Genomic DNA, 13,009 nt, shown 5'->3' with positions numbered 1-13,009 from the left:
TCATTTGCTCTTCAAAGGTCATTTGCTCTGCAAAGGTCATTTGCTCTGCAAAGGTCATATGCTCTGCAAAGGTCATATGCTCTGCAAAGGTCATATGCTCTGCAAAGGTCATATGCTCTGCAAAGGTCATATGCTCTGCAAAGGTCAAATGCTCTGGAAATGTCAAATGCTCTGCAAAGGTCATATGTTCTGCAAAGGTCATTTGCTCTTCAAAGGTCATTTGCTCTTCAAAGGTCATTTGCTCTTCAAAGGTCATTTGCTCTTCAAAGGTCATTTGCTCTTCAAAGGTCATTTGCTCTTCAAAGGTCATTTGCTCTTCAAAGGTCATTTGCTCTGCAAAGGTCATTTGCTCTGCAAAGGTCATATGCTCTGCAAAGGTCATATGCTCTGCAAAGGTCATATGCTCTGCAAAGGTCATATGCTCTGCAAAGGTCATTTGCTCTGCAAAGGTCATATGTTCTTCAAAGGTCATATGCTCTACCATGACCTCCACTGTCCTTCCCAGACTATCTTATTAATTATTTACATCTATTATCTTTTATTTTCTTATCTTTTACTTATTTCAGTCATAAGATGGTGGCCATACTGGGGCAGCGCATATGACCTTTGCAGAACATATGACCTTTTAGTCAAATGAATCGATCCCAGTTCTTTTTGTGTATTCAGCCTAGTACTTATTTTATAGGTTTCTTTTGATGAACTGCTTAGTTGCAGGGACATAAACGCATCAACACTGGTTGTCACACGATGGTGAAGGATATATACAAGCACACACACATACATGCAGATGATGGGCTTCTTTCAGTTTCCATTTACCAAATCCACTAACGTGACCTTGGTTGACCTGAATCTTTCGAAGAAGACACTTGCCCAAAGCACCATGGAGTGGGACTGAATCCAGAACCATTCAGTTGGGAAGTAAACGTCTTATCCCACAGCCATGCAGCCACATAAACAACAAAAAAACAAAAAAACAAAAACAAATTACTACTTTTTAAAACATTCCTTTGGTGTGTAACTAAGTTTGAATAGATCCCAATTGTTCAACAATAATCATTTGGTTGTTTGACTTACTGAATTATCTGCTTCTGAATTAACAAATATTTAAACACCTTTTGAGCATTGGGCCTTACGGAGGCAAAGTGGCTGAGTTACTTTCTAGCGTTGGGCCTCACGGAGGCAATGACCGAGGTCTTTGGTATTATGTTGTGCTTGAGAAGAAGAGCCATCAAGCCGAGCAAAATCACAGTAGTGGCAGATACTGGTGTCATGCAAATTGATACCTGTGCTGGTAGCACGTAAAAGCTCCCCAGTGTCATGCAAATGGCACCCATGCTTGTAGCACATAAAAGCCGCCCAGGGTGAATGTCGCCACAAGTACAATGCCGGTGGCACATAAAAGCACCCATTACACTCAGAGTAGATGGCGTTAGGAAGAGCATCCAGCCATATAACCTATGCCAGCATGGACGATGGACATTAAATGATGATGATGTGACTGAGTATTCCATAGACATGTGGTCTGTTAATGTCTCTCAGATAAAATTAGCATGACACTGTGTGTGACAAAAATGTACCTTTTGGATTACAGGTACAATCCATTCTGGAGTCTTCCACACACTTTCCATCTACCCAGTTTCATCTCCGAAAGCTTTACCTGCGATGACAAACTGTGGGGTTGAACCTGGCAACTCATGATTGTGAAGTGAGCATTTTACTCTTAAAAAACACCTGTACTAGTGCCATGCTAAAAAACACCTGTGCTGACGCCATATTGAAAGCACTGGTGTTGGTGCCACACAAAAGGCACCTGGTATGCACTGTAAAGTGATTGGCATTAGGAAGCGCATCTACTCATAGCAGCATACCAGAACAGACAACTGGAGCCTGGCCAGCTCTCCAGTTTATCAGTTCCTGTCGAACCGTCCAACCCATGGCAGCATGGAAGATGGATGCTAAATGATGATGATGTATCATGTTGGATTGACAGTATGTTAGTATTTTTGCCATCAATATCATCATAATTGTAATGTCCACTTTTACATGCTTTGCATAGGTTGGACAGCATTCGTTGAGGTAGCTTTTCTACAGCTAGATACCCTTCCTGTTGTTAACCCTCACCAGTTTACAAGCTAAGGGGATGTTTCCCCCATTGCCAGACATGGAAAACTTTTGCCTGATGGTGACAATCATTAACAACCATCACATAATGGTAGGACAAGGGTACACACACACACACATGCACACACGGAATGTTTTCAGTTTCTGTCTACCGAATCCCACCCCACTCAAGGCTTTGGTTGACCTGGGGCTATAAGTAAACATTTGTCCAAGGTGCCACACAGTAGGACTGAACCAGAGACCATGTGTATGGGAAGCAAGCTTCTTACCACATAGTCACACCTGCATCCCACTGTATGGCATAGACAAACCGATATCCTTTAGAATGAACCTGATTGCCATAATGCCAAAACGAGATTGGCAGTTATGTCATAAACTGTACTTTCTGAATATTGAAGATTCCGTTAGCATTAATCCAAGCAGCTGGAAGATGGTAAACCATGACAAGTTGTTTCCTGAACATGCAACGATGATTTCCAACAGTTTCTGGCAGTCTCAGACATAATGGAATCACTCATGCAAGAAATACTGTTTGGTTTAGTGAAATTTTGTTGTTTGTATTTATTTTTGTTTTTGATTTTGCCAACGTCTCAAGGTGATTCAGTGTAAACTAATCAATACTTAAATAATAATAATAATCCTTTCTAGTAAAGGCACAAGGCCTGAAATTTAAGGAGAGGGGACGAATTGATTACATTGACCCCAGTGTTTCATTGGTATACTAATAAAAGCGATAACGGTTTAAAATTTTGCCACAAGGGCAGCCATTTTGGGGGAGGGGATGAGTCGATTACATTGACCCCAGTGTTCAACTTGTGCTTATTTAATTGACCCTGAAAGGATGAAAGGCAAAGTTGACCTTGGCGGAACTTGAACTCAGAACATAAAGACGGGTGAAATACTGCTGTGCATTTTGTCCAACATGCTGATGATTCTGCCAGCTTTCCCCCTTACTACTACTGCTGCTGCTACTACTACTACTACTAATAATATTTATTATTATTTCTACTCTAGGCACAAATCCTTCAAATTTTTCTTTTTGGTAGGGGGCTAGTTAATTATACCAACCCCATTAAATAACTGGTACTTATTTCATTGACCCTGAAAGGCAAAGTTGACCTTGGTGGAATTTGAACTCAGAACGTAAAGACAGACAAAATACTGCTAAGAATTTTGTCTGGTGTGCTAACGATTTTACTAACTTGCCACCTTCATAATAATGATAATTAAGGCAACGGGCTGGCAGAATTGGTAGCATGCTGGGCAAAATGCTTAGCAGTATTTCGTCTGTTTTTATGTTCTGAGTTCAAATTCTACCGAGGTCGATTTTTGCCTTTCATCCTTTCCGAGTCGATAAAATAAGTACCATGCTTACTAGTGGCAGTAAATTTAACCAAAGCAATGTCAGATTCTATGATATTTGGTAGATATGATTATATCTGTTATATTTTTTAACATCTGTGTTTCACAGCAACATATAAGATTGTGTCTGTTTTTTTTTTTTTTTGTTGCAACTCCAGGGTTATTGTTTGTTGCAATATTAATACATTCAGGTCATTCGTCATTATCACCATTTTTAAACATCTGCCTGCATCTTTAAATTTTTTTGCTTGCATGGAACCGAGTTTATTGAGGAAGATTTTTCTGTAGCTGGGTGCTCTTCCTGTCACAAACTGTCAACTGTATTCCAGCGAAACGTTATTTCCTCTTAGCTGGACATGTTTGCATGAAAGGCTGAAAATGAGAGGCACTGTTTATATGATAGTGATGCTTATTCACAACAATCATGCTGTCTCAGGAGAAGGGACTCAAACACATATGCACACACACACACACACACATATCATCATCATCATACATCTGCTTTCTATGCTGGCATGGGTTGGATGGTTCAACGGGAGCTGCACCAGGCTCCAATTGTCTGTTTTGACATGGTGTCTATGCCGAGATGCCTTTCTTAACACCAATAACGTTACAGCATGTATTGGGTATTTTTTACATGGCACCGGGTACTTTTTACATGGCAGGCTTCTTTCAGTTTCCATTTGCCAAATCCACTCACAAGTTTGGAGTAGAAGATACTTGCCTGCAGTGCCTTGCTGTGAGACTGAACTAGAAACTCTGTGGTTTGGAAGCAAACTTCCCCGCCACCTAGCCATGATCTGGGTTTTGAAAACATTAATTACTATTTTATAATTAAAAAACAGCAAAGATAAGAAAATCAAAATTAAATATTCATTTTATGTTATCTCCTGGGAATAAAGCAAAATATGAAAGAACAACCCTTAATTTGATACATTGAAAGAAATTGTAATTTACTAGTTCTTGTTCTTGTTTACAAATCTCTCTTTTTGGTTGGATAACAACTAGTCTGCCTTTACAATGAACCACTACCAAAGAACTCTTCATCACATCAAATTTTCTATGAAGCAACTTGCCTATCCTCTCGCCATTCTTTGATCACAGTTTAAATAGATGTGAGATGGAATTAATTGAAGCAAGGAGATAGTTTAGTTGCAATGGGCAACATATGGTGTTTGAAATTACATTCATCGTCATTGTCGTTTAATATTGATTTTTCTGTACTCAGATGGGCTGGACAGAATTTGTTGAGGCAGATTTACTATCGTCATATTCCTTTCTTGCCACCAATCCTTATTTGTTTCCATGCCAGTTAATAGATCTCCATAGCCAGATGTGTTTATGGAAGACTGGAAACAGACACTGCATGTGTGGCAATGATGCTTGCTTGTAACTAAGAGACAATAATACACGCATCGAGCGAGGTCGTTGCCAGTGCCACTGGACTGGCTCCTGTGCAGGTGGCACATAAAAAGCACCGTTTGAGCGTGGCTGTTGCCAGTACTGCCTGACTGGCTCTCGTGCCAGTGGCATGTAAAAGCACCCACTACACTCTTGGAGTGGTTGGCATTAGGAAGGGCATCCAGCTGTGGAAACTCTGCCAGATCAGATTGGAGTCTGGTACAGCCATCTGGTTCGCCAGACCTCAGTCAAAGTGTCCAACCCATGCTAGCATGGAAAGCAGACATTAAACGATGAACGACGACACTGCAACCCCTCTCAGTGGATGGGGTTTCTTCTTTGTCTTGCAAGTTACTTAGCAACCTCACTAATGCTGGTGCCCTGAAAAAGCACCCTATACTCTCCGTAAAGCGGTTGGTGTTGAAAGTGCCAAAGCAGACATCAGCTCAAAGTAGTTCTCTGGCTTGTTGGATCCTGTCAAGTCGTCCGCCCCAAGCCAGAATGGAAGATGGTTGTTAGATAGTGTTGACAGGCACACATGCACAATGAGCTTTTTTCAACTTCCTTCTCCCACATTCACTTGTAAGACTTTGGCTGGCCCAGGCTATGGTTGATGTTTGTCCTAGGTTCTGCTCAGTGGGACTGAACTGAAAATGCATCTATGTGGTTGGGAAACAAACTTGTTAACCACACAATCGATCCTGTTATACTTGAGATGAAAATTGTAAGTATTAGTAAACAAAAATCTTCTTCACCGTTTAACATCTGCCTTCCGTGCTAGCATGGGTGGGATGGTTTCAGTGAGCTAGCCAGGCAGAAGCCTGCACCAAACTTCTGTGACTGTTTTGGCAGGATTTTTACAGCTGGCTATCCTTCCTAACACCAACCATTCAGCAATCTATAATAAAATATTTGTAGATGTTATAAGAATGTATTTGAGACCAATGAGAGAAACAGTTATTAATAATGTGCTGGACAAAATGCTTAGTGTCATTTTGTCTCTGTACATTCTGAGTTCTAATTTCACAAAGGTCGACTTTCTTTTCATCCTTCTAGTGCCAATGTATTTTACACACTCCCCCAAAATTGCTGACCTTGGGCCAACATTTGAAGCCATTATCTGTTTTGAATTGGTTACTTGTTTTGTGTTAGTTTATATTGAATGTCTTTGAATTATTTCATTCCCAGTAATTGCTAGAACGCGATTACCATGTAGTTAATGTCCCCCTAGACCATACCTGTCATTCTGAAGCAAGTATGACCTGGTGGTATGTAGCAACATGCTTTTGCTAATTGTTTTACAGGCTCATGTCATTGCAAGCAGATGTAATCATCTCTGCCTTGGCAGAAACACCAAGGATGAGGAAAATCTCTCTAAATTTGAAGAGTAGTAATTAATGTTTTCAAGACCCAAGATGCATGCATGGCTGGGTGGTGAAGAAGTTTGTTTCCAAACCATAGAGTTTGTAGTTCAGTCTCACAGCATGACACCGCAGGCAAGTGTCTTCTACTCCAACCTTATGAGTGGATTTGGCACATGGAAACTGAAATAATCCTGCCATGTTAAAAATCATTTTTGAAATACAACACAATACTTGTTCTAGGAAGTGAACTTGTGCCCCTCTGGTCAGCTGAACAATCTAACCATGTGGCCACAGTAAATGATAAAAGTACATTTCCGCGAAATCCAGTCTGTTCTAGAAACCTCTGACAGTGAAAGAAATGTTAGGTGTCACCATATTGTGTAGCCTAGTGACATAGCGTAATAAGTTCAACAAAAAATGTGATATCTCTATGGAAAACTAATAATTGCTGTTTTCCTCTCATGAATTATTGAATTTTTATATTAGATTCTTTAGCAGATATATAAAAGCTCCTTATAAAATAAAATATGTGTGAGTGCCACATACAAAGCATCCATGCCAGTGGAACATATGAAAGCAGCTGTGCTGGCACCACATAAAAAGCTCCCAGTAAACTCTGTGATGTGGTTGGTGTCAGGAAGGGCATCCATCCATAAAAACCATGCCAAAACAGATGACTGGAACCTTGTGCAACACCTGCTGTGAAACTGTGCAACTCGTGCCAGCATGGAAAGTGGGAACCAAATGATGATGATTTAAATGATTAGAAATGAGATTTATGGGTGTATTTATCTACAAGTGTAAGATTCCTCCTCATCGTCATTTAACGTCCATTGTCCATGCTGGTATAGACTGGACAGTTTGACTAGAGCTGGTAAGCTGGAAGGCTGCACCAGACTCCATTCTGATTTGGCATGGTTTTCTATGGCTGGATGCCCTACCTAACGCCAACCACTCCAAGAGTATAATGGGTGCTTTGACGTACCACCGACATGAGTACCATTTATGTGACACTGGGGTGCTTTTACATACCAATTTGTGTGACACTGGTATCTGCAACGACTATGATTTTGTTCAGCTTCATGGGTCTTCCTCTCAAGCATGCATAATAATTATTATTATATGATGAAAACTCACAGCTCGCCTTGTTGCATATGATCGAAAGTTTCAGCTGTCCACAGCCAGCAGACCGAAGTGACACTCGCCTACCGGTCATGCTTCAAGAACCACACAAAGAACTCTTGCAGTTCCGAGCAGTGCCGACATTTTCAGGTGTTCCACCTTCACTATTGCATCAGTTTCCCTCAGCTGTGTTGGCAGTTGAGTGCTGACACCTCCAAGTGCACCACCAAAATTAAAGGTAGACGATAATGTAGAATATTTAGCAACACCTGTCCAATTTTAGGGAACAGGGCTATGCTTGTCGTGATTTTCAGCAGAATAGACTGTAGTTAAGTGGGGTGAATGCCTTGCTCAACAATACAATGTAACACTTGTCCCGGGAACTGAACCTGTATCCCTCTGTCAGTTCAACACTCTAACCACGAGGCCACAGTAATGATAAAAGTGCATTTCAGATAAACCCAGTCTGTTCTAGAAACCTCCAGACAGTGAAAGGAGTGTTAGGTGTCACCATATTGTGTAGTCTAGTGACATATGGCTTTTGAATGGTTGATTAGCATTTAGCCTAGTGATGACCTAAAACTGAAACAAAAGCAAAGGTACTTTTACAGCTTCATAGGTTGATTAGTATCTGATCTAGCACCTGAATGGTCCCAGGTTCAATCCCACAGTGTGGCTGGCATCTTGGGCAAGTATCTTATGCAGTTGTAGCCTTTGATGTTCAACCAATTCCTTGAGAATGAAACTTGGTATAAGGAAACTGAATCCATTGTTTTCGTGCATGCGTGTGTCTGATTATAATATGGAAGTTCACTTCCCTCTCTTACTTCTTTACTGCCCACAAGGGGCTAAACACAGAGGGGACAAACAAGGACAGACATAGGTATTAAGTCGATTACATCGACCCCAGTGCGTAACTGGTACTTAATTTATCGACCCCGAAAGGATGAAAGGCAAAGTCGACCTCGGCGGAATTTGAACTCAGAACATAAAGACAGACGGAATACCTGTTTCTATTTCTTTATTACCCACAAGGGGCTAAACACAGGGGACAAACAAGGACAGACAAACGGATTAAGTTGATTATATCGACCCCAGTGCGTAACTGGTACTTATTTAATCAACCCCGAAAGGATGAAAGGCAAAGTGGACCTTGGCAGAATTTGAACTTAGAACGTAGTGGCAGATGAAATACCGCTAAGCATTTCGCCCGGCGTGCTAACGTTTCTGCCAGCTCACCGCCTTATTCACTCGCCTCTCTGTCTCTACACACCCTCTCCGTCTCTGACACATGCACACACACGTGCGTGTGCACTCACACACCCTCCCACACATATCTTTTGTTTTTTATTTGTTTCAGTCACTTGACTGTGGCCATCCTGGGGTACTGCCTTGAAGGACTTATTTTTTAAACCTTATACTTGTTCTATCGCACTCTTTTGTTGAACCGCTAAGTTATCGGGATGTAAACACACCCACACCAGTTGTCAAGTGGTGGTAGGGGACAAACACAGTTACAAAGAACGCTACATAGGTATATACATATATATGATGGGCTTCTTTCAGTTTCCATCTACCAAATCCACTCACAAGGTTTTGGTTTGCCTGTGGCTATAGAAGACACTCGCCCAAAGTGCCATGCAGTGGGAAAATTAATGTTTTTGGGATTTTCAGAATCTTCAATTTTTAAATCCGCTCCAACCAGAAACTCCAACAAGCTAGAAACAACAGCCAAACCAAAGATCCACTTTCTAAATATGAATTACCAAAACAGAGTTGAGGTGAGGTGGGTGGGGTGTTGGATAAAATTTTGAAATGCCGATTTGTTTTTTCTCTTTTTGCAGATTCGGAATCTCCGCAGTCGAAAAGATAGGTTTCTGTAAAAAAAATAAAATAAATAAAAAACCAATAGGCGCAGGAGTGGCTGTGTGGTAAGTAGCTTGCTAACCAACCACATGGTTGCGGGTTCAGTCCCACTGCGTGGCATCTTGGGCAAGTGCCTTCTGCTATAGCCTTGGGCCGACCAATGCCTTGTGAGTGGATTTGGTAGACGGAAACTGAAAGAAGCCTGTCGTATATATGTATATATATATATATATATGTATGTGTGTGTGTGTTTGTGTGTCTGTGTTTGTCCCCCTAGCATTGCTTGACAACCATTGCTGGTGTGTTTACGTCCCTGTCACTTAGTGGTTCGGCAAAAGAGACCGATAGAATAAGTACTGGGCTTACAAAGGATAAGTCCCGGGGTCGATTTGCTCGATTAAAGGCGGTGCTCCAGCATGGCCGCAGTCAAATGACAAACAAGTAAAAGAGTAAATAAAGTAAATGAAAGGGGATGCAGTCCTTATCCTTTACCTCCGCCTAGAAATCAACCCTCCTACAAGCTATATCATTTGTATCTGCTATTATTTATTAAGGTGGCAAGCTGGCAGAATCATTAGCATGCTGGGCAAAATGCTGAGTGGTATTTCATCCATTTTTACATTCTAAGTTCAAATTCTGCCTAGGTTGACTTTGCTTTTCTTCTTTTCAAGTTTTATAAAAATAAGTACCTGTTATGTACTGAGGTCGATGAAATCAACTTCCCTGCCCTCCTCAAAAACTGCTGCCCCTCTGCCAAAATTTGAACTCATTATCATTATAGTATAAAGATGTGTTGCATTATATATTTATTATGCAACTGCACTGCAGTTGAGGTTGTAACAGCATTTCGCAAAGCAATTTGCCCTGAAGCAGATTCTTACATTTTCTCTTGGCACATCAGAGTCCTGCAGGGTTACAAGTGTAATTTAGTCTATATTTATAATTATTTTTCGTATTTTCTTCCATTAACACCTTCATATATTATTCCTGCAGCAACATTTAAGATTGTCAAAAAACATTACATCAGAATTTAAAAAAAATTTTTATTAAATTTTGTGTAAATATTCTCTAGAGAAATTATATTTATCTTGGATAATGTCAAGTTTTTGTTGTTATTTGTAGGTTTTTTTTTGTGTTATCCTAATTGTACATTAAATTCAATTAAATTATAAAAAATAAAAGAAAAACACATTCAACACGTTATTTTAATAATGCTTTAATATGTCTAATTTAATAACTTCCAGCCAGCTGGAAGTTCACTGAGAAATGAAATTTTTCTCAGCCTTAGGCAAGATTTTTTGCTCTCTAACATTCTGTTGTAAAGTCAGTGCAATATCTTTTACTTGTGTCAGGTATTAGAGTGCAGCCATGCTGCAGCAGTGCCTTGAAAAATTTTAAGCCAAATCAATTGACCCTACTACTTTCCTCTTGAAGCCTTGTACTTATTCTGTTGGTTTCTTTTAATGAACTGCTAAGTTATGGAGATGTAAATACACCAACAACAGTTGTCAAGCGGTGGTGTGGGACAAACATGTGCACACACACACACATTCACACACGTGTAGGCAGGCTTCTTTTTGTTTCCGTCTACCAAATCCACTCACCAGGATTTTGGTCAGCCCAAGGCTATAGGAGAATACACTTTCCCAAGGTGCCATGCAGTGGGACTGAACTTGGAACTGTGGTTGGGAAGCAAGCTTCTTACCACCCAGCCACATTATTAATAAGCACAGATGTAGCTGAGTGGTTGAGGAGGTTCGCTTTTTAACCACATTGTGCTGGGTTCAATTCCACTGAATAGCATCTTGGGTGGGGATGGTTGTGTTCTGTTATAGCCCTGGGCTGACCAAAACTTTGAGTGTGGATTTGGAGGGTGGAAACTAAAAGAAGCCTGTATGTATGCTTGTGTTGCCTTCTCTTGAGATTGTGTACTCGTTCTAAAGCTGCCAAGAACTTGTCTGACCAATATTACTTTGCTTGGAAACAGGTGAGAGAGTTGGCAAGAGGAAGGGTACTTGGAGGTAGAAAAATCTGCCTCAATCAATGAATGATTCATGCAAGCAAGGCAAAGTGGACATGGAATGTTGATGCAATATGATGTAGTTGTAAGTGCATGTATGGCTATGTGGTTAGAGGCTTGCTTCTCAAACTTGTGGTCTCAGGTTCAGTTTGATTGTGTGGCACCTTGGGCAAATATCTTCTTGTACTGCCTTGGGTTGACCAAACCTTTGTGAGTGAATTTCATCATCATCATTTAACATCCGTTTTCCATGCTAGAATGGGTTGGAGGATTTGACTGAGGGCTGGCGAACCAGATGGCTGCACCAGGCTCCAATCTGATCTGGCAGTTTCTACAGCTGGATACCCTTCCTAACGCCAACCACTCCGAGACTGTAGTGGGTGCTTTTACGTGCCACCAGCACGAGGGCCAGTCAGGCGGTACTGGCAACGGCCATGCTCAAATGGTGTTTTTTACGTACTACCTGCACAGGAGCCAGTCCAGCGGCACTGGCAACGACCTCGCTCAAATATTTTTTCACTTGCACTGGCACAAGTGCCATTAAGGCGATGCTGGTAATGATCTCGCTTGAATGGTGCTTTTTACGTGCCACCGCCACAGACAGAGACTGAAAGAAGCTCACCGTATGTGTGTGTGTGGCCCCAAAAAGGATTTTGATATTTATTTAATCTTTATTGGGCTTAATTGAAACAGCTGTAAGGGACTATGTTTGATTTTTACAAATAATAATCTTTATTAAATACTATATCTCCATTTTCTTATTTTTCATTTACATGACTATAAACCATGGTTTATATACAAACCTTATATTTTATGAATATTATTATTCCCAAGTAATTCATTGGATGATACTATCCTTTAACGAGGCTAATTTAACCTCTAATTGAATTGTGTGTGTGTATATATATATATATATATATATATATATATATATATCTGTCTCACTTCTCTTAATTCCTCTCTCTGTTTCTCAGCTGAGACCTTGTCTTGCAAGCCACTTGGTAACCCTGGAAGTATTGGTTCCACTTACAGAGTGCCCATGCTGGTGCTATGGGAAAAGTATGAAGTACACTCTGTAACATAATTAGTGATAGGAAGGGCATCCAGCTGTGGGAACCATGTCAAAATAGACAATGATACCTGTTGCAGCCCTCCAACTTGCCAGCTCCTGTCAAACTGACCAACCTATGCCTTCAGCCTTCATGGAAAATGGATATTAAATGAAGATGATATATATATAATATATATATATATATATACGCACATTTGGAAATGGATGCATGGTGTTCAATTAGATAATAATATAAATAATGTATTTGCATATATATATATATATATATATATATATATATATATATATATATATATATATATATATGGGTACAGGATGTCACCAACAGTAAATGACATGAAATACAAAAACAAATAAGTTAAATACACAAACAACAAGGGAAAATAATGGAAAACAGGACAAGTAACACAAAGAACCACCCTTCATAAGTTGTCGGCTGTCTATCTACTCCTTATTTCGAGCATGGAACAACAACGTTTCTTCGAAGACAGTTGCTCCCAAAAATACCAAAATAAAATTTTGGATTTATGTAGGGTCAAAGTTGGGAACAAAAACAGGGCAGTTGGAGACATACAAGTAAACCATACGAAAACATGGAGGGTCGTTAGACCAGAACGCGGGTAAAATAGTGAACGCTGGAGAAATGTTTTCTTTGGAAAGAGGAAGACAGAAGAGAGATAT

At 40.3% G+C, this 13,009-nt stretch overlaps 1 protein-coding gene and 1 long non-coding RNA gene across 12 annotated transcripts in view; one reads left to right on the top strand and one right to left on the bottom strand.

Annotated features, from left to right (window-relative positions):
* LOC115209078 (adenosylhomocysteinase-like 1) overlaps window positions 1-13,009 on the top strand; it is a 469,217-nt gene that overhangs the window by 197,103 nt on the left and 259,105 nt on the right. The window lies entirely within an intron of this gene.
* The window catches only part of LOC115209079, a 308,087-nt gene that overhangs the window by 212,205 nt on the left and 82,873 nt on the right, over window positions 1-13,009 (bottom strand). The gene's annotated exons all lie outside the window — the stretch shown is intronic.

Source organism: Octopus sinensis, linkage group LG3, assembly GCF_006345805.1.
Source record: "Octopus sinensis linkage group LG3, ASM634580v1, whole genome shotgun sequence".
NCBI classification, from domain to species: Eukaryota; Metazoa; Mollusca; class Cephalopoda; order Octopoda; family Octopodidae; genus Octopus; species Octopus sinensis.
The sequence above is the reverse complement of the archived record's forward strand: the minus strand, read 5'-3'. Positions and strand labels throughout refer to the sequence as shown.